This window comes from Bidens hawaiensis, unplaced genomic scaffold (assembly GCF_021521415.1).
Source record: "Bidens hawaiensis isolate Kalapana, Puna unplaced genomic scaffold, B.hawaiensis_p1.1 tig00007257_1, whole genome shotgun sequence".
In the NCBI taxonomy this organism is placed as follows: domain Eukaryota; kingdom Viridiplantae; phylum Streptophyta; class Magnoliopsida; order Asterales; family Asteraceae; genus Bidens; species Bidens hawaiensis.
This window is the reverse complement of record NW_027491501.1, coordinates 245,940-265,750: the sequence shown is the minus strand read 5'-3', so window position 1 is coordinate 265,750 and position 19,811 is coordinate 245,940. Positions and strand designations below refer to the sequence as shown.

Here is a 19,811-nt window from a genome sequence, read left to right as displayed (position 1 = left end):
TCAAGACTTGCCGTCGACTGGAAACACTAGCATAGATCATTCAGCTCTGGTACCATTTGTTAAACCTTAGACAAGTGAATCAAAAACTTCAAACACGATATTGCATAAAACATGTATGCGACTCTTTTTATTAATAAACAAGAACAAAATTTTTGAAACAAATAAAATTCTGCCTTATATATAAGCTACATGAAACTTAGAAAACAAGACAAATTCAAATTTGGAAACCTATAACTTTGGCACCAAATTATTCAACTTCGTCCATGAACTTTAGATCTCTACCAAACCGTCCCTTAAGATCTTCCGTACCACCCTTATACTTTTCGTATAAACTATTCGGATCTTTCAAGTTGGAGTTGCTAGAAGTTTTATAGTTTTCTATCTTCTTTGTCTTTCTATAGTGGGGAATCTTGTTTTTTATGTTCTATCTAAATCAACAGGCTTCATAGGTTAAAGGCCCTCCTTTTCTTTTTAGCAAGATGGATTTCTCCTCCACTCTGACCTTTGTGATTTGTTGTGCGTTTTGAGCACTCGTCTCTACAAAAGAAATCCCCTCTCTGAAGCATTGGATGCTTCACAGGCCTTCTAGCTAGTCTAATAAGAGAAAACTCTATAACTTATATAAGGCTTGAATCTTATTGAAACTTGTATTTTCATTTCGATAAGCATATCATCTCTGCTTTTTTTCTTTTTAACAAAATGTCCTCTTGGTCATTTGAAATGTTTGAAAGTTTTTAAAGATCTGAACTGATTATCGAATAATCATACAACAAATCGTATTCACTATTCAAACATGGTTTTCTACTATTAATTACAAACAAATATCCGATTATATCACTTTCGAAATGCACAATTTAACATCCTCTAAACGAGAAATCCACTAAGAGTATATAAACTATAAACTGATTTCATTTATTTAACGAAACGTATTATTTTGTTACCACTCATCATATATTGAATATATGTGCTATTGATCAAATTTACATACTCGTGAAACTAAATTTTTGTTTCTTTTATTGATGTAGAGACCTCAGTTTCAACAATTTAACCGGTAACATACCATCATCATTTTCCCAACTTACAAAAATAAAATATATGTATGTTAGTTATTCAAGATTACTACCTTTGTCTTCTAAGTTCTTAATAGTAGTGTTCAATTATCTAAATGTGAGCATTATTTAATAGGTACCTAACCGAAAATAATCTTAGTGGACCTATGCCTCGATGGGTCTTGTCAAGCACCAAGAACGTGTAAGGATAATCTTCCTCTGTAATTATCATTTTACTACATGATTTGCATCATCAAATGTCCAAAAAATGATCCTTAATGTCATTTTATGTGATTGAATGACAAAGGTGGGGATGCGATTTGGCTCAATAAGCTGGTTTCCAAGCGGGAGTAATAATAGTGTCACCGTTAAATAAACCTTTAATCGTGAGTTGCGGTTATACTTATATATATGCTTTTATACTTTACAGGGATGTTTCATATAATCAGTTTACCTGGGATGCTTCTGCCCCAAAATCGTGTGAGCAATAGACAATGTAAGTTATTTTTCCTGGTCGCAAAGGGGCCATTGGGTTGGTTATATAATTATATATTTTGTCATTTATGGTAATGTAAACAAACTTTCTATTGTATGACTCAGAAACGTGGTGGAGAGCTATTCTTTATCAACAAATAAACAGTAAGATACATGGCCCTAACTTCATTTGAGGTCACTCACATAGATCAGTAACAACTTTACTATCGACTGGGTATTCTAAGTAGGGGTGTTGAAAAATATCCGTAAATATTATATATATATTTAATTAATTATTTTAAACAAATATGGCATGTTAAAACCCTAAAATACCATATCACTTTTTTAATTCTCATACGCGCCGCTATCAGGCTGCCTATCATCGACATCAGAACTTCAACTCTCCTTTCGTAGCCAGTTACCGGTGGTACGATAGATCTAAAATCAACGTTTCTAAGACGATGAAAGTAAATTGGAATCAAGGGAACGAAAACCCTCTTTTTATTGAACAATCAATCATTTTGGTTTCTGATTCTTGAACAAAATTGATACCCCATTTGAAAAGGGGGTTTTTGAGCCTTCTTTGATTTGCAAGTTGATCTCCAAATATTTGATTCAATTGAAGTACCGTGCTTGTGTCAAATCAGTTAATTGATGATGATGATGATGATGATGATGATGAATTAAAGGGAGCGTGATTCATTGGAATGGATCCACCCGACAACAATTTTGAAGCAATTTTTTTTTTAATTTCAGATATTGGAAACGGATATCCAAAATTTAGGATAAATATTCGGACAGTGAAATCCACTATCCGAAATGTTTGGATATCTTAAACTCCGGATATCTGACTCTGAACATCCCTAGTTAGAACATTAAAACTTGGGCCTAACTAAGCCTAGGTCTAGTTCTAAAATAATTGGTAAAGCATGGTTATACCCTTAATTGGGAAAGAGGGAATGAAATTTTGGTCTTGTGGCTAGATCTTCACTACTGATTCTACTATTTTATTAACTTTTCATTTTATTAATATTTGAAATATAGTGTTAGGTAAAAATATAAATGGAGATACAAATGAAATGAGAAGTATGAAAAAATTTGTGGCTTAAAAAGTTCAATACAAAAATAATAAAAAGTTATAAATAAAAGAAAAGCTAAAAAAACTAAAATGTTTTCTCCGTTGTCTTCGTTAAAAAATGAGAAAGAAAAAAAAAAGACATGATGTTGAAAAAAAGACACAATGACCACAGTTGGGCTTTGGAGCGTTGGTAAATAGATTTACAGGGATCGACTTTCTCTTGAAAGGTGGAGTCATGATTTACCCACAATCACCAACAAACTGAATTGCAACATATGCAATTAATTAAATGAGATGAAAAGAAATTGAGATATGAACAAGATAACACAAACACAAACACAAACTTGTTATTACTTACAAATCAATCTTGTTCTACAAATGACTGAAACAATCGCTTGGTTATATAGAGGATGAAGAGGCGCTTCCAAACGTTGCGTTTAATCAGTTACAACAGTTTTTAAACAACCGTCTAGCACCCTTTTGTTTTGTTGCCATGACTTTTACCCTAATCTAAAAGTTATTTTTCCTAAAGTCTTTATGGCCCAAACACTAACTAATATTTAATACAAATAACTAAACTTTAAACTAAATAAATAAAACGTAGCAGCTATGATGGTGAACTAGGATTATTAGCCGATATGCACCGGGCCTAACGGGGATTTATTTTCAACTGTTAGGAACTATACATCCCACCCTGCCTTGTTCTACCAATAGCTTTGTTGTTGGTTGGATTATTATTGGGTATGATGGTTGTAGATCCCCAAACGACCACGGACGGAATTTTCACATGATACATATTCCGAGACGGGTGCGGTAAATCAAACGACCGAATAAATAATATAAAGACTATATAGATTAGAAACGATCTCGTTATCAGTAAACGATGAAATATATTAAGCGGACCGACCCCACCCATGGTGAACTCCTCTTGGATGGGTGATTTACATCATACAAACACACACATAGATATGACAACTAAGGTCCTATTTATAGCCAAATAACAAACACACTAGAAAATCTCCTCCCGTTGAAACTAAACTCGTGCACTGAAGCCCTCGTCTCGTATCCGGATTTTCCGCTCACTTTAGTTAGTAACTTGACCATGAATATATTACGAGTTTCACATTTTGATATCACAAGTCACAGATTATTGGCCAAACAATTGTTATTGTTGCTGTTAGGAAACTGATATTGGGACTTTTAGGCTTAACCAGGCCAGGCTTTCCATGGTGGCCAAGGATTAACCTGGGCTCACACGAACCATATTGAGTGTAAAACAAGACAATGATTTATCTATATTATATTATATTATATTGTATTTTGTGTGTAGAAACAACATCAATCCATGTATAAGGAAGGACTTCCCATGTACCAAATCAAATGAAGAGAGTAAGCTAACTTAGTTTTATATTTTTTTACATAACTACTATACGCAATTACACATAAAGTTCATCTGTGTCTTAATTAATTATGTTTTGCATCAGAAGGTCATTCTCTCCACATCAATTGTGGGGGTGGTGAAGAAATAGTTCATAGCACCCTCTATGAAGGTGACCGAGAAAGAGACGGTTCTTCATCATACCACAACGGTGGATATTGGGCGTTTAGCAGCACAGGAAACTTCTTAGATAGTGACACTGATGTCTATATTGTTGCCAACGCTTCTGCGTTGAACAATATATCTATATCTGAAATCGAACTATATACAAAAGTTCGCACTGCAGCCGTTAGTCTTACTTATTATGGATTGTGTCTATTGAACGGGAACTATACTGTCAAACTCCACTTTGCAGAGATCGTTTTCACCCACGATAACTTATATACAAGGCATGGGAGGCGTGTATTTGATGTTTATAAACATGCAGGTTAGGTTATTCAACTTCAGACTAAAATAATCGGCATTAAATGCAACAAACTGAATTCGGTCTGTTTTCTATTTAGGGTAAAAAAATAATAAATACTTTGTTTCGGGCCCGGAAACCAACAACTTGATATAAGCTACGGAAAATGATACATATTTCTTAATTAACCTGTTTTTAACATTCGTAATATTTTGACTGGACAAAGGATCAGATTACCTTAAATGGAATGAAAGTCGCTTACTATAAATAAATATTAAGGTTTTTCTGGGCTAAATAGAAATCGAACCAGTGTCGGTAACTCTTGTATGCAGTTAGCCCTCAAATAATGCAACTGTAAAAGAAAGGTTAATTAACATATGGAAAGTTTATTTGTAGGATGAGTTAAAACAAAAGGATTTTGATTTACTTAAAGAGGCTGGAGGTGCTGGTATTGCAGTTATAAAGACTTATAATGTTACTATTAAGTATAACACCCTGAAGATTCGACTTTATTGGGCTGGAAAAGGCACTACCGTTATTGCTGAAAGCGGAAATTATGGTCCGATTATATCAGCTATATCAGTTGAAGCAGGTAAGTAACGTATGCTTCATTTATCACCTCTGGTTTCGATCAATTTTTATCCCTGATGTTAGATATTGCGCGCATAAACCCAACAAACCATTAAGAGTGAGGTTTTATTTGAGTTAATTTTGAAGTCAAAATTACCACTCATTTGAACTCCTGTCACCATATCGGTTAAAGGTGTTGGTTGGATCAGAGTTTGGAAACAGAGAAATAACAAAGACAGAAACTTGCAGAATGCCTTTTTGTATTATAACTTCAACGATTACAAAAGCAGAAAACAATTGAATACTTGCATAAAAACTTAAACAGAATGACTACTTAAATAGGCTAAAAACTAGACTTGTTCTTCCTAGAAAGGTGGCACTCCTCCTTCCTTTTCTGAACGACTCCAACGTTCACACGAACGTTTATTCATTGCTGCTTTCTCGGTCAGCACTACTCCACTTTACTTGTTCAATGCCATATCATCAATCTTAGTCAGCATTATCCAACATTCTCCCCGTTAATGCTGACTTGGTTAATGTCCTCCACTCCGATCAAGCTCCTCATTTCTTTGAACTTTATACGTGGCAACGGCTTTGTTAAAATGTCTGCTTTCTGCAGCTCTCCCCGTACATGTTCAACATGTATTTGATCCCGATCCACACACTCTCGTATGAAGTGAAACTTCGTATCAATATGCTTGCTTCGTTTGTGAAATACGGGGTTCTTCATCAAAGCTATTGCAGACTCGTTATCAACCAAGAGTTTTACCTTCTGCGCCTCACTTCCAGTCAATTCACTAAGCAAATTTCGCAGCCACAACGCTTGGCAAGCTGCTGCTGTTGCAGCCATGAATTCAGCCTCACAGGAGCTCAACGCAACAGTCTGTTGTTTTTGTGAGGTCCAAGTGATTAAATTGTTTGAATAATAGAACGCCATACCCGTGGTGCTCCTTCTATCTTCAATATCCAGCCCGTGACTGCTATCGCTGTACCCGCACAGTTTTCCATCTCCAGCCTTTCTATACCACAAGCCAAACCCGGTTGTACCCTTGATGTAACGTAAAATCTGCTTTACTGCTACATGATGGCTCGCTTTAGGTTCTTGCATGAACTTGCTCACCACCCCAACCGAATAGCTTAGATCAGGTCGAGTATGAGTCAAGTACCGTAGACTGCCAATGATTCGCCTGAACTCAGTGGCTTCCACTGATCTGCCATTCTCATCTTTTGTCAGCTTCAATTTTGCTTCCATAGGAAATTGTGTATCATTGCACGTTGCCATTCCAGTACTTTCAAGTATCTTCTTTGCATAACCTTCCTGTTTAATGAAGATACCTTGGTCACCTTGCTGAACTTCGATTCCCAAATAGTAACTTAGAAGACCCAAGTCACTCATATCGAAAGCTTGCTTCATTTTTTTCTTGAACTCTTCAATTTCCCTTTCATTAGACCCTGTTACAATTAAATCATCAACATACACACCCACAATTAAAGTTGACCTGTTGTTTTGCAACTTGTATACTGCTTGATCTTGTGCACACTTGATGAAACCAACTTCTTTTAAGGACATATCAAGCTTTGTGTTCCAAGCTCTTGGAGCTTGTCGAAGCCCATAGAGTGCTTTGTGTAACCTGTACACCCAACCTACTTTCCCTTTAATCTCGAAGCCCAACGGTTGCGTTACATACACCTCCTCTTTAAGCTCTCCATTTAAGAAGGCTGACTTGACATCTAAGTGATGAACAAGCCAGTTTCTTTCAGCTGCAATTGATAGTATCAAACGAATGGTCTCCAATCGTGCCACCGGTGCAAACACTTCCTCAAAATCAACACCTTTTCGCTGCACATACCCCTTTGCTACCAAACGAGCTTTGTACTTAGTTACCGAACCTTTCGCATCCTTCTTTACTTTATACACCCATTTTAACCCAATAGCTTTGTTTCCTTGTGGCAGTTGGGTTAAGGACCAGGTGTTATTTCTTTCAATTGAGTCTAGTTCAACCAGCATTGCTTTTCTCCAAGACTCCTCCTTTGAAGCTTCCTTAAACGAAACAGGTTCGTCATCAGCCAGAAGAAGTTCGTTGTCCTCATACAACTTACGTACTTCTTCATCGGTCATTGCAGAAGCCTGTTGATAAACATCTTGAATTTTCTTGAAGCCCTTTGGTGGTGTATGATCAAAAAATCCATCATGGTCTTCCTCATCTTGCATGGGAAATTGAGGATTTTCTTGCAAATTTCTTGTGGGACCAGCAGATGTAGGTGAACTTTGGTCTGCTGGACATGGGGTATTTTGGTTTGAATTCCCATGCAAGTTCTCCATGTGGTTGATATCTTCATTGGGATTTGGCTGTAAAAAAATTCCTGTTGACATGGACCTTTCACTTTGTACCTCCTTCCAATCCCATCCTTTTGTTTCATAGAAGGACACATCACGTGATACAACTACCCTTTTCTCCTTTGGATTGTACATTCTGTATGCCTTACTTCCAGGCTCAACTCCCAAGTAAATCATAGGTCTGCTCCTGTCTTCCAACTTTTGGAAGTTACCTGTTAATTTCATTGCGTACCCAACACACCCAAATACTTTCAAGTATTTTAAGTTTGGTTTCTTCTTCATCCATGCTTCATATGGGGTTCTATTCTTTACAGCCTTTGTAACAATTCTGTTGAGTAAATACACAGAATGGCGCACAGCTTCTCCCCACAATGGTTCTGGCACTTTAAATGATTTTAACATAGAACGAGTCATGCCCATAACCGTTCTATTCCTACGTTCCACAACACCATTTTGTTGTGGAGTGTAGGGGGCTGTGGTTTGCCTTTTGATCCCCATTTGATTACAATAGTTTGTAAAAGCTTGGGAATTAAATTCCCCACCCCGGTCTGTTCTCAACATACTGACCCCATGTTTAGATTGTTTTTCAACTCTTTTCATAAAGATTTGAAACTTCTCTAAAGCCTCATTCTTCGTTTTTAACAAATACACCCACATGAACCGACTAAAATCATCGACTATGAGGAGGAAGTAACGGTTACCTCCCCATGTTTGGGGCGTGATCGGGCCACAAAGATCGGCATGTAGCAACTCCAATGGCTTAGAAGCTCTCCAATTGACTTCTTTTGGAAAACTTTTCCGAGTTTGTTTGGCTACCAAACATGCTTCACAAAGTTGTTCAGGGTGTGAGATACACGGTAGACCTCTTACCAGCTTTCTCTTGGCCATCGATTCTAACACATGGAAATTGGCATGTCCCAACCTTGCATGCCATATCCAAGCTTCATCGTCCATGCTAGCTTTCAAGCACACTGGTTTTGCAATTTTTAAAGTTATTCTATATAACCTGTTTGCTGATCTTGGAATCTTCATCACCAACCGCTTGTGACTATCGAATACCCTCAGGAATTCATCATGCATCCAAGCATCATACCCGACTTCAGTTAACTGTCCGAGGCTCAAGATGTTACTTTTCAAGGCTGGTATGAAGTATACTTCAGGAATCATTAGTTGATCCCCATTCTTGCATTGAAAGAGTATTGTACCCTTCCCTTTGATCTCTACTCTTGAGTTATCACCAAACCGTACATGGCCCGTTATGCTTTCATTCAATTCTGCAAAGGAGCTTTTCATGCTTGTCATGTGATTACTTGCACCGTTGTCAAGATACCACAAATCTTCACTCTCTCCATTCCGGGTGGCATGACTCTTAGGAAACACCTTTTCCTCATGCAATAACACCATTGAAGGTATTTCTTCTTCACCAACACACAACATTAACGTCGGTCCATCCTCCGGTTCCTTTGTCAAGTGCACTTCTTGCTCTTGTTTGTTCTTGCACTCAGACGCATAATGCCCAAGTTGTTGGCATTCAAAGCATCTAATGTGACTCTTCTTGTCACCTGGTTTTCGGTTTGTGTTGTTGGTATCTTTGTATGACTTTCCTGCATACCGGTCACCCCGACCTCGACTGGATCCACGACCACCTCGTGTGTTGCTTCTGCCTCCTCTTTCTCCATTAGTGTGCCCACGTCCACGCCCGGACCCTTGCTTATTGTAAGTCTTGGCACTTGATGATCCTTCTGCTTTAGTGAAAAGCAAAGCATTTTCACTTGAAGATCCACCTTGCCTCAGTTTTACTCGATCCTCATAGGCCTTTAACCGCCCAATTGCCTCCTCGAAAGGCATGCGTTCCAAATCAGAATACTGCTCCATGGTCGCAACCAGATGAATGTATTTTTCAGTTACAGTATCGAACAATTTACGTACCAGTTCCTCATTCTCCAACACGGCACCCACACTGTTGTATTTAGTGATCATACCGGATAGTTTTCCGGCATACTCGTCAATTGATTCACTGTCTTTCATGCGCATTGCTTCAAATTCACTTTTGAGTGTGTGTAATCGAGCCTTTTGAACCCGATCTACACCCACGAATCTTGTCTTCAAAGATTCCCACACTTCACGGGCCGTCTTTTTCTTGGCAACTTGCAGCAATATCTCCTCCGGAATTGCTTGGAAAAGGAAGGCTCGAGCCATCTTGCTCTTCTTTTCATCCGCAACCACCCCAGTCTGCGGTTCGATAGCCTCCCATAAGCCTTGAGCGTCCATTATGGCCTCCATCTTGATGGCCCATGTGGTGTAGTTTGAAGAGGTAAGAGAGGGACAGTAAAACGGGAACGAGTTTTCTTTTGGTTGGTTTAGATTGGTAGCTAGTGCACTCATGGTTGCTGAGTTTATGTATTTGGGCATATGATAGGATCGAAATCTTGCTCTGATACCAAAATGTTGGTTGGATCAGAGTTTGGAAACAGAGAAATAACAAAGACAGAAACTTGCAGAATGCCTTTTTGTATTATAACTTCAACGATTACAAAAGCAGAAAACAATTGAATACTTGCATAAAAACTTAAACAGAATGACTACTTAAATAGGCTAAAAACTAGACTTGTTCTTCCTAGAAAGGTGGCACTCCTCCTTCCTTTTCTGAACGACTCCAACGTTCACACGAACGTTTATTCATTGCTGCTTTCTCGGTCAGCACTACTCCACTTTACTTGTTCAATGCCATATCATCAATCTTAGTCAGCATTATCCAACAAAAGGTCACTGTGCCAACAAAAAGATAGAGCTAAGTGTGCTTTGACTTTTTAGGTCACAGTTGTATGGATTTAGAAAAAAAGTTAAGTGCAATAATTTTCCAAACACAGTACGTATTTATTTCCCACATTTGATCCAACAAAAAGACAAGGATGGATATCTCTTGACGTTTGAATCCAAAATTAAAGTAGTATTTTTTAATACTTAAACGTAACAACACTTTTGTAACCACTGGTATTTAACGTAGTGCTCAATGCCATCCAATTTAGTTAATGAAGATAAAAGATAATAATGGTTTAACTTCACTTAGTGTTGCCTTCAATGCCTTTTTTTCCAGATTTTGAGGTACCAAATTCTGGAAAAAAGATTCCTGTTGGCATAATAGTTGGGACGGTTGGTGGAGGACTTTTATTCGTAGTTTTAGTCATTTTTATCTTGTGGAGAAAAGGCTATATTATGAAGGGAAAAGAAGCAGATACAGGTAAAACTTTCATTATCTTTTGTTGTTTTAATAGAGGTGGCATATTTTACCTATGTAATTGGGTTGTGTTTTGTTTCACACAGGTAAAATGGGACACATTTAGCTAAATCACGAACAGGTCGAAATCTATATGTAATGCCTACAATTAACACATTGACCTTCTTTAATTTAAAAAAAAAAAAACAAAACAAAACAGACTAAAGGTCACTCGTCCTACATTAATCGATACTAAAACTGACAAACGTTTCAATCCAATCTGCTAGCCAACCCGTCTTGCCACCTTAAATGTTATTTCTAACCATCGCATAAGTCATAGCGCAACAGTTAGACACAAGAATTGATATATAACATTTTTTTTGTTGAACAGTTCTTAGAGATATAGATCTAGTGACAGGTATTTTCACTCTAAAACAGTTAAAAGCTGCAACAAAGAACTTTGATCAATCAAACAAGCTTGGAGAAGGGGGGTTTGGTGCAGTTTACAAGGTGATTATAGTGTTAAAATGGCAATTGATCAAAACACAAGTCTAAAATAGAACACTCTTTTTATCTTCTGTTGATATTCAACCTTGTGTTATGTAGGGTCTATTGTCGGATGGGACAATAATTGCAGTAAAACAACTATCATCAAAGTCTAAACAAGGAGCACAGGAATTTGTCAATGAAATTACCATGATTTCTGCACTACGACACCCAAATCTTGTCAGACTCTATGGATGCTGTGTAGAAGGGAACCAAATGTCTTTGGTTTATGAGTACATGGCAAATAACTGCTTATCCCGTGTCCTTTTTGGTGAGACTAATTTTTTTGTTTCTATATCATGTGCTAAGATGGAAAGGTTAAAACAAAATCGGGTTGAAACACATTTTATGTACGGTTGCGTGCAGAGACTTTTTTTCCCATTCTTTTACATAAAGACATATTATCAGTTTATTATAATAACTATGATCTAGATAGTTGAATAACAGTTTAGAAAAAGAGTTTGGGTGACTTTACATGTTCCCTTTTAGTTAAATGTTTTTTTTACCCATTCGGGACAACACAACTCTTTGGTTAAAATTTCCACTCCATTAGCCGTCAAAACTTATTTGAAAGAACCATCTCATTCACATTAATGCAGAAAGTTCAAATTAGTGATTAAATTCTGCAGGGGCAGACAAAGTGGCCAAAGCAAAACTCACATGGCCAGTCAGGGTAAACATATGCATAGGGATTGCTCGAGGATTGCTTTATCTTCAAGAAGAATCAAACCTCTCAATTATCCATAGAGATATCAAGGCCAGTAATATTTTGCTTGATGAATATTTCAATGCAAAAATATCTGATTTCGGTTTAGTAAAGCTTAATGATGATGAAAATACCTATATCGACACTCGTGTTGCAGGAACAGTGTATGTTCTCTAATTACTCATATTCATACAGGAACTGGTTTAACGGGAAACTAATTGGTATCAACGGAGTTGGTTTAGTTGTGTTTACCTACAAACGCTTTGCGTAAAAATTTATAAGTAAATACTGTATATAAATAAATACTCGAATAGAAACAATTTAGGAGATGTAAAAAAAAGGAGGATTTAACATGTTTGACCCATTCCTCTATTAGCTTATATTTATAGTATGACCTACTAGACCTATTTGGCATGTTTGATATAAAATACAACCAAATTGGCTCATTCATAAGTAACTTTTATACTACATCTCAGTCAATAACTCTGCTCAGGTTGTCACTTATGTCTATTTATTTATTTTTGTTCTTAAGAGGTTATATGGCTCCAGAATATGCCATGCGCGGTTACTTGACACCGAAGGCAGATATATATAGTTTTGGAGTTGTGACACTAGAAATTGTTAGTGGAAAAAGCAACAACTACCAGAAGCGGTGCGGTGAAAACTATAACTTTCTTCTTGATTGGGTGAGCAAAATCTTATCATTGAGTTTTATATATGTAACAATAGTCAGTTTTTGCAAAGGGTGATACTAAAGAGACATCACCCCTAAATCTGTACCAGCCTTCGTCTCACATCATATGGGTCATGATGTTAAATTGTGTATGCAGATTAGAATATGATGTGACGAAAAATGGACACACGGGCCATATAACTTGGTACATGGTCAAATCAATAATTTCAGTGATCGTCAAACACATCAATGAACCGTATAATTTGGCAAAAACATGATCTTATGTGCCCGTCATATGACCATTTTTTAGTGGTTTTTCTTTTTGTGAAGCCATTTAGAAACCAAGATCTTTGGCTGGAAAAGTCAACATTAACATTTCTTTGTTTATTTTTCAGGCACGAAGAGGAAATCCATTAGAAGTGGTTGATCCAGATTTAGGGTCTCATTATTCATTAAAAGAAGCATTAACAATTCTAAATGTCGCCCTTTTCTGCACCACAACATCACATAGCGATCGCCCAACGATTTCTCAAACCATTAACATGTTAGAAGGCCGAAGCAAATATCAAAATTTTCAAAAGGGCAAGGTTTCTTCAATTTCGTTCCCGGAGAATAATACAGTTGGAAATCGATCCTGGGAGGATCGCACTGAAACACGTCTTAAGCATGACGAGACATATACAAAGTCATTTGTCACGAAGTCTGTCATCACAAAGTCGCCATGACACCTTTTGATGGAGTCATCGTTGTTAAATCGTTCAGTTCTAAGTATTATAGGTTCTGTTGGATATGAATGCTATTTTTCATTTACTTGTAGTCGACCCGTATTACAATTCGGATCCTTCATTTTATTTTATTTAATAAAAGATGCATTATTCCATTTATGGTGTGTATTTATTTAGTTATGTATGTTATCGCATGTTACGATGCTATCACGAACATTATTTCATGAAATTTATTACATTTTTTGCATTTAACCAAAGTATGGGGTTAAAAGTGTCAAATTAATTTCCTGAGCCATCTAGCCCGCCACGCTATGCCGAGGATGAGCCATCCCCTTCCACGATGCGAAGTAGCGTCAACTCGAGTTCTCCTTTTGGATCCCTCGCACTATAGCTTAGTTAAAAGGCATGGTTCCCTTTGAACTAGAACAACATTAATAACACCTATTTAGTTTTTGCTTTACTTAATCATCTATTCTTGAAAAGATTAACAGATATATCACAAATAATGTGCGACACGCTAGCTTAAGCGCAAACGGATGAGTGTTACGTGTAGATTGCTCAAAACACATGTGACACTATTAAGTGACAATATGAATCATTAATTAATTTAAGCATCAAATACACAAGTTCGAAGATAAAGAAATACAAGAAAAAAAACAAGAACAATTTAACAAATTGTCCATTTACTAAAATACCCTAAAATCTAATGTCTTCTCCGAGTATCATTCTTAAATAATTGTACATGTAACACACACACACATATATATATATATATATATATATATATATATATAAAATAATATCAACTGACTTTATAGTTGGTGAGTTCACATAGTTGAAATAATATATAAAAACTATACAATTCAATGAAACTTGTGAAAAAGGAAAATAAAGACTATTTACACCTGAGTGTAAAGGATAAATAAATGTCCTTTTCAGTTAGTAACAACCAACGTACTTGGATTAGAGTCTTCTTTCCACTCGAAACACGGTTCTGAGTGTAAAGGAGAGCGTATGATCATACTTATCGAAGAAATCCATGCACGCAATTTTGAGCAAGTAACAAACAAGTCCATGATATGAATTGTGATAATAATAGCAGGAAATTTATTTGAATAGGATATATATATATATATATATATATATATATATATATATATATATTATCCCCAAAAATATGTAAAAACGTTACAAATTGGGTGTGAGAAACTCACCTCGAAAATGAGAAATGACAGTTTGAATGAGTCGAACAAAGAGGCAGAGAATCACGGTGGATTATCCTAAACAAGTACGTATGTATGTTAGATTTTAACGAGTTCTAAATGGAAAGGAAACTATGACAAATTGGGACTTTTGAGATTTTTTATTCAAAAAGAGTTTAATAAAAATTAATTAAAGTTCATATAAATCATTTGATGTTTATTAATTGAAGAATGATTGTAGATGAATGATGTGCTAAAAGTACTCTAATAATTATTAACTAAATAACGCTAATCTAGACACAAAGTAATACTCTAGACTCTCTAAACTCGACTAAACTACTAACCGGCAAGTGAACCAATCGACTCTAGTAAAGCTAAGTAAGTCCAGATATCGAACCCACAAGACACTTTAAATTACGTATATTAAATAATTAATTAGACTCGACTAACTGACACGACTATTTAATTATTATTATTATTATTATTATTATTATTATTATTAAAGGGGGTTTTTTTAAACTATATTATATTAAACTAATTAATAAAAGACAATTAATGAAACACAAGACAAACAAGTTTGACTGATTCAGATGATGATGAAAAACCACCTAGGCTAGAATACCCGAAGTTTCAGTTATCAAATAGTTGGAAAATAATAGTTATGGAACTGACATCGTAAAATAGACACTTAAAAGAAAACCCGAACAGGACCCCTGACTCTTCAAGAAGACACCTATGAGTTTTTAACAAATTTTAAGACACACTAGTTTTAATATTAGACTTCCTTACGATTATCTAATTAATTATGATATAGTACCTATATAGTGAAATCCTACTTTACAGCGCGGAAATCAAAGGTAATTTAATAAACTTAATTGACTCGCTAGACAAGGCTAATTAATCAAACCTAGACAGACTCCTTGCGAAGAACTAAATCTAGCAATCTTAATCAACAAAGATCTAACAATAACCCATCACCTTACAGCTTTCTAGGTTAGCAACACACTTTTATTCATTTGACTAATAATATTATTCCTATTGTTTTATTGCAAATTAACCACAAACTAGTCAAGAACACACAGTAAATGACCTAACAAAATCCTATTATATGACAAACAATCACCAAGGATAATGTGAAATAATAAAACTAGAACAACCAAAACTAAGTACACATACGCATCAATCAAGTAAAATTAAATAGTTTACTGAATCATAAAACCATAACGAAAAGCAAATTCCAAATAAAATAAAACTTCAAACAATGTTCATCACAAGTCTAGGCAGTCTAATAAAGTTTAGCCTAACATCTTAAAATCAAGGAAACAAAAATAATAAAGTTCAACAACCAAGCTCATAATTAGAATAATAAATTCAAACCGAATAATGATGATGCTTGGTTGAGTAGGTGTTGAACCCAAACGATCTCGGCTCGAACCAAAAACTTTCTTCTCTTATTCTTTTCTTTGCTTGCGACTACCTTGGGACCTTCTACGTTGACTCTTTTGCGTGCGTAGGGTTGTCTCCTAATACCCCTCCGTAGAGTCATTTTTAAGTATCTATAAATATCTTCATATGCCGACCTACATGTGCCTTTTTCTCCAAGCTTTGCTAGCCCTCTTTAATTATTGTTCTTTTATTTTCTTTCCTTATCCAACAGCACACGTTCTGCCGAAGATTTCATAGAAACAAGAAATTAATTAATATAATTTATAAACAAGTGATATGACCATCTTATAATTTTTCATCTATCTTTCAATTCGTTTGTACACCCTTGACTTCAAAATTTCATTTAAATAATAAATGCAAGATAAACAATTAGGCATTTGATTTTTCAATGGTATAAATCACGTTGTCATTATTATTATTATTATAATGCTCTCCTTGGTCTCAAGTTTAATAAAATTACCCAATTTTAGCTCATTATCTCTTAGAACTTTAAAACCTGCATATGAGTCAACTAAAGTATTTTCTATTATGAACTTAGCTCAAAAGTATTTAAAAGTGTACAAAATATTTCTATAATAATATGTCTAATTTATGCCATATTAGATATCCCCACACTTGCTCTTTTTTTGGTCCCTGAAAAATTCTAATGCAATGGAATCAGAATCGGAAAATACAGTCTTAACGTATAGATTACTTTAGATTTTAGGAAGACGCAAAAACCGCGATCACCGATATTGTTGTCCACTTAAACACACGCCTTATTCTTTACCAGGACAAATAAGATCCGACAATAATATTACTCAGTGGTTTACACAATTAAGACCCGCTTATTTTCAGCTTTTACCGGACCAGACCATCCCAACTTGACTTAAACCTCAAAATTAGTAGATTTAAAACTTTTGTTGCTCTATTTTTTTCATGAATAGTTAAGACGATCAAGGGTATTGTTTATCCACCTAAGCTTAAGCATCAAAGTCTACCAAGCAGCCATTAGATACGATTACGGTACAATTAATTAATAGCTAGTGTTCCCCACAACATGACATACCCCGTTATCAAGCAATACACCGAACCATCACCGTAGGTGAGTATGCAAAATTTCATCTGTAAGGTTTACATGTAGCATGTCCCTTGTGGTCCGTTTCTTAATGGTAATGATACGCGAGCAATGGGACCCCACATGGTTAACAACGTGGATGATCAAGTCAGTAGTGTATTTGTACTTTAAGTACATAGTGATCATGTTTATTGACTTATGTGGCAGAAAACTGCGTGTTTGCTCTTTTTAGCTTTATTTTAAAATTCACAACCCCACTTAGGAATTGTGAATACCCAGATGAATAGACTGCATACAGAGGTCTCCGGGCCCGAGGCATCCCATCATTACAAGAATTAAGGTTATAAAACCATACGTCAATGAAGTGTAAAACACTAAAACTAAGCAGTTTAAGATTTATATCACAGGCTACACGACATACTCTAACGTTAAACCTACCCAAGCATCATATAAAACACTAAAACTAAGCTGTTTAAGATTTATATCACAAGCTACACGACATACTCTAACGTTAAACCTACCCAAACATCATATGATAACGTATTCAAAATTTTTAAACTTTATAATATTTCCACTTTTCATACCAAGAATTGAGGCTTGAGTATGGCCCGACCTTTCATTAGTTATTTTCCATGGTCAAAAAACTTTACCCACAAAAGATTTCCGACCCATTTTATCAAATTGCCCTTCCATTTTCAAGGTTGAGCCTACCGACACATCCCAAGTTAAGTGCCTTTTATTTTATATTATCTCATATTATTAGTAGTTTGAAAAACCAATTTCCGATAAATATCATCATCTCCCACTTTAACGCAAAAAAGAAAAAAAAACTATAATCAAGAGACATTTTTAAAACATTTTTCAATTTTTTTAGTTTTTTTTATAAGTTAGATTTAAATAAGACTCAAGTATCCTATCCCCACACTTAAATTTTGCATTGTCCTCAATGCAAGGATAAGAAGACATAAAATAAAAATAAAATTTAAATAAAGTCGGACTACAAAAAACTAAAAACCTAAAAATAAAAATAAAATAATATAAAAATTAATAAGCTAGATAATGGAAAAGACTTAGTTGGTAATATGCGCATGAAATATGATGCCAAAGTCATCTTCCATGAACGCCCTCCAACTACGAATGTGCTCAGCAAACAGTAACTCATTCTCTCACACAGGAACGTAAGCGGCAAAACAAAACAAACATATCTAAAATGTATTTTATCAAAATGATAGATATTATGCAATTAAAGTGTTTCACCAATACATATATAAAAGATAATAATCATGAGCAAATAAATAAACATGAAGTATACGGCTTCACTGCTCCATCATCCCCACACTTGATTCATTATATGCTTCTTGTGGATCGTCTCTCTAGCTCACTCATTCTCTCTTCAACCCTAGCAAAACTTAAAAACACAAAAATAAAGAAGAACTACAAAAACTACGTTAGCGACTCGATTAATTATACAAACTCTGCGAAACCTCCCCACACTTGAACTTATTCAGGAGGTTTCTCCTTGATCTGGACAATATCTAACCCGTTTAGTTCCACCCAGTACTTATCAAACAGTAATATATCAATGATGGAACCGCACAATATTAAATTAGATTTAAAAATCAGTAACGGGCAGACCACCTATATTTAAACTTACCTGGAAAGAACCGAATGCGTTGTAAGTATCGAGAAGACTGGTCGTGTTTAACAGTTAATGGCTTTTTTACTCCCGTAGACCATCTTCTAAAGTATACGCAACTTCGGTTTTCAGGTAACTTATCATCCTCGGCCTTATACCGTGGTTTTGATTCCTGATCAGCATTTAAAACACAGTCCACGGGCCGGCAATGGTGTTCTTCCTCTAACACCACATCCTCATCCACACTGTCCTCTACAAGTAGGGCCTCAAAAAATGCAACATCCTCATTAACGTCCAATTTGTCTCCCCCGTCATAATCCGACAATCCATCAACTCCAGATGCAGGAATTCATCTTCCTCATTAAGCTCATTATCAACCTTAACCATATCCAACATTAGCTCGAGTGACTCTCCCAATTCTATCTCTTCCTCAAACACAGGTTTCACCATATTTGATCTCAGATATGCAGCCCACTCCTCCTCGTCACAATCATCATCAGAGTCACTGCAAAACTCAGTAAAATTAGAAACACATACCTGTGAAACCTAAGGTGGGACTTCATCAGCCACTTGTGTCTCCGTATCTGGGATGAGCTCCTTTTCTTCATCTACATATTCCATGATCGGCTACTTCCTATCTTCTGGAAACATCGGAAACAACTAGCCCAACCGATTCATGTATCCCAAATAGTTGCCTTCTGCATCATACTTATAACCAGGTGTCGGTTGCTGCTCTATTTGCATGCTCTCCTCTTCGGTTTCTCGAATAAATTCGCTATCTGACTCGTAAACGCATTGGGAGATTTGTTTTGACTGTTCTTCCACCTTTGTTAGTATACTAGAGATTTCTTTAACTACATCCTGGAGAGATGCAAAAACAGATAGTTGATTTCTTAATATAACATCATGTTCAGCTATTTTTTGTTGGTATTGGGCATCCTTCTCTAATGGCCGGGTCAACAACTCCTCGATCTTATTCAAATACACCTCAGCACCCCTGTTGGGGTTGCTCTCAGAATGTTGACCATAATGTTGCCCTTGTTTGTATTGATTTCCCCGATCCAGTTCGTTATAAAAATATGACGAGGACCCCTGTAAAAGATAAGACTGTTGCTGCACATAGGGGTTAGTACGATTATATGGACATGCACGAGTCATATGAAAACCACCGCATCTATAACAAATAAAGCTAGAACCCTTGTATGGACAATCACAGGGTAAATGAGGATCACCACACGTATCGCAATTAAGGT

General features: G+C 35.9%; 1 pseudogene across 1 annotated transcript in view; it reads left to right on the top strand.

Annotated features, from left to right (window-relative positions):
• The window catches only part of LOC143634849 (putative LRR receptor-like serine/threonine-protein kinase At1g07650), a 78,987-nt pseudogene extending 65,770 nt beyond the window's left edge, over positions 1 to 13,217 (top strand). The window contains exons 8-20 of the transcript XR_013153945.1: positions 1,026 to 1,097; positions 1,186 to 1,251; positions 1,480 to 1,545; positions 1,650 to 1,688; positions 3,932 to 3,990; positions 4,086 to 4,462; positions 4,839 to 5,034; positions 10,448 to 10,591; positions 10,959 to 11,077; positions 11,174 to 11,384; positions 11,743 to 11,983; positions 12,352 to 12,505; positions 12,888 to 13,217. The product of XR_013153945.1 is annotated as a putative LRR receptor-like serine/threonine-protein kinase At1g07650 (transcript). The remainder of the gene's footprint in view (positions 1 to 1,025; positions 1,098 to 1,185; positions 1,252 to 1,479; positions 1,546 to 1,649; positions 1,689 to 3,931; positions 3,991 to 4,085; positions 4,463 to 4,838; positions 5,035 to 10,447; positions 10,592 to 10,958; positions 11,078 to 11,173; positions 11,385 to 11,742; positions 11,984 to 12,351; positions 12,506 to 12,887) is intronic.
• Positions 13,218 to 19,811: the final 6,594 nt, after the last annotated feature.